General features: G+C 36.1%; 1 protein-coding gene across 3 annotated transcripts in view; it reads left to right on the forward strand.

Annotated features, from left to right (window-relative positions):
• Window positions 1-666: 666 nt before the first annotated feature.
• LOC125025814 (WD repeat-containing protein 81-like) overlaps window positions 667-3,106 on the forward strand; it is a 42,533-nt gene continuing 40,093 nt past the window's right edge. For all 3 annotated transcript variants that reach the window (XM_047614063.1, XM_047614065.1, XM_047614064.1), the window contains exon 1: window positions 667-763. The gene's annotated coding sequence lies outside the window, so the exon portion shown is untranslated. The remainder of the gene's footprint in view (window positions 764-3,106) is intronic.

Genomic DNA, 3,106 nt, shown 5'->3' on the forward strand with positions numbered 1-3,106 from the left:
GTTTAATGAGGCTTGTTTGGTCTAAATTGGAAAAGAATAGCTGTAAGCTTTCTCAAGTACGTGCGCGTAAGAGCTGTATACTTATCAAAAGAGTGAGTTTGCGAAATCTCGTGACACCTACAAAGTATTATGCTTATTCATCGTGGATTATCTTTGCTTGAAAGCCTTTAGTTTCTGTAGGAATACTGAAGGCTGAGGTGCTCCACAAAATATCTTTCTATAGTATGACCATTTATTGTAAAAGTAAGGATATTGATGTAATTGTCGTTTTGTGTGTTTTATAGAATTCTGTATATTTTTACTCTCGTTCCATCAAACTGGTATTTTTGATAGCTTAGCATAAAAAATACCCGTCGAGTGCTCAGGATATCTTTCAGAATGTAATGTTTACACAATCTTCACTTTACCAAAATATTATTTTCATTCCCAACATTTTTTGTTTTGTTGCTGTTTTTGCTGTTTTCCTGTCGCTGATGTTGTTGAAACTGTTCGCATACCCATATAGTAAAGATAACTGATTTACCTTGCTATTTGTACTTTGATAAAATATCTATTATAGTTCCACAACACTTTCATTAGAGTTTTACAAATATAGTTTTGATTTTTAATTACACGTAAAATTCAAAAGATGTTCTCCCTTTCCCCAACAGTTTGTAAAGATGCTGTCCCACTGAGTGTTTGTTTACACAGCTGATCATCTGTCACGGGATGTTGCTACTATGAAGGATTCACAAGTCTGCTCTCCTATCTTCTGAAACTAAAAGTACGTAGTGATATGGAGACTAGTTTTTTTCTTAAGGCGGGGGCTATGTGAAAAAGAACGTTAGTTGAGCTGACTGACGTGGCTCCTTGCGGCTTACTGGAGGGGAACACTCCTTCCCACCTTCCTCAGCCAAGGTTGAAATTACACCTGTTAACTGCTTCGTCTGAAGGATAGTTCTAAGAATAGAGTTTCACGCGAAGAACTCCAACATTTTTCACTTATATTAATGAATTTAGAGTACTGTGATTCCAGTATTTGTCCAGTAGTTTTATGTGTAATGGGAAAACTATAACCATCTATTTCTTAGAGTTTCATTTTCATAAGCAAAGTTTGAATGAAGTCATTCGAAAGAGGTGTATTAGTTGTTCTGATCAGAATATCGTTAATATACATAAACATATAGAGAAGCAGTTATATTGGCAATTGCCATATATAAAAACAACAGTATTTGATGTAGAGTATTATCTGCAAGGAACCAAGGTCATCACAAGATTGTTGATCAAATAGGTATTAGTTCAGAATATTTGTACATCACAGATGACAATAACAGTAGTACTAATGAATTTTCATCACCATGTATTCATATTTGTAGTAAATATGGCACGGAAATCCCTCTAATGCCGCTATATTTGGCCCTGATTATATAGTAGGGCAAGACATAAAATTATAAGATGACTTTTATACATATGTAGGGTGCTCTTCCTCCCAACTACCACTGTGGATGAAATAATCCACCACATATATGTGGCAGGATGGGATGAAGGACAACTAAAGAAAATATGAGGTGAAAGTATAACGATCTACCAATGTTGTATAGGGGGATCCTTTCCCTGTGAAATTGCAAAGTGTCTAGGAACATCCTTTACACTGCCATCTCTATGCGTATTAGTAGGTATCCAGCAGGCTCCTGTTATGTTGGTATGGACCCATTATCACAGATCATCCTCAGGGAGGGGAAACGCCTACTTTCTTGTGCACTCAGTTGATGACACTGTACACAGTACATGGTTAACATGTGATTAAACATGCCATTTAGTGTTAGATACTGGTATTATCTGCCCTTCATTCCTGGCTCCATCACTTCCACCTCCAGGAATGTTAACTCCATCATATCCTTGTGACCTACACATTTTGGAAGTGTTTCTTAGTAGTGTGTTTGTGAGTTGTTTCCCTTTATGCAGAAGGCTGTGCCTCCTTTATTACACCATATAATGTATACCCCTCCTTGTGATTGGTTCTAGACTGCATCCTGATATGAATACATGGATGATGTTTGACTTACAGTGCAAGGGTTAGGGGATGCCAACCCCCTTAGCATCATTTACTTACACAGGTATTTCATTTGTACACCTAATTTTTACCTTCCCATTGTACCCCTCAATTTTTTTTTTTTTTTTTTTTTTTTTGTTTCCATCCTATAAGTTCTTCCTGTGTGAATAGTAGAACGTGAGGAGAACCCATCAGTACTACGACTACTGTCATTGTTTTTTGTAATGTACAAATGTTCTGACCATTTTTTCATCAAATAGACACCAGCACTTTTGGCAGCAAATCCCCAACACATTTTCTGGCAAGATAAAGCATGTAGACTTCCTAAGTGATTTGTCATCAAAAGATAACCTAATCCAGAATCCATCTTGTTAGACTATACATGCTAGAACATTTTTGACATGGAAGACTTAGTTTTGGAGGCATTGTGTTTTTATATAAAGTCATATAAGAGGATCATGTGATACTCACTGTTATATAAATCAATGTGGCCAATGAAAGAATAGCAGTACAATTAAGTAGTAATCCATTTCTGCTGGGTATGGCATGTATGTACATACCATACCCACATTAAAGTTAATATATTGGTTGTATTGATAGACAGATGACTCCACAGGTACTTAGTCACCAATGAGTAAATCTCAATTCTGACCTATCTTATGTGTTTACCATTTCCTTGATTTTGGAAATATTTTACTTTACTTGATATTGCTATCAGTATTGTTAATAGCACTGTAATAATTATAATGTTGATAATAATGATGATAATAATAATGACAATGAATGACAACAGCATCCAGATTAATTGCAATAAAAAAATCAAAAAAAATCAGAAACTCGAGGAAGGAGAAAATCAGGTGAGGGCACTCAGACTCCTTGGTTGCTGAGCACTTTTGGACCACTTGTGTGGAGATACAGTTTACAAGACAATACTACAGTGAACGTCACTTTTCCCAGCGGCACTGGGCTAAATGTTTGCTGAAGTGCTTAGAGTAACTACACTCATACTTTACACTCTACCTTTACAGTGACATGGGTGGCTTTGGGCAGTCATATTTATCTCTGAAAAATCAT

Source organism: Penaeus chinensis, chromosome 5, assembly GCF_019202785.1.
Source record: "Penaeus chinensis breed Huanghai No. 1 chromosome 5, ASM1920278v2, whole genome shotgun sequence".
Lineage (NCBI taxonomy): Eukaryota > Metazoa > Arthropoda > Malacostraca > Decapoda > Penaeidae > Penaeus > Penaeus chinensis.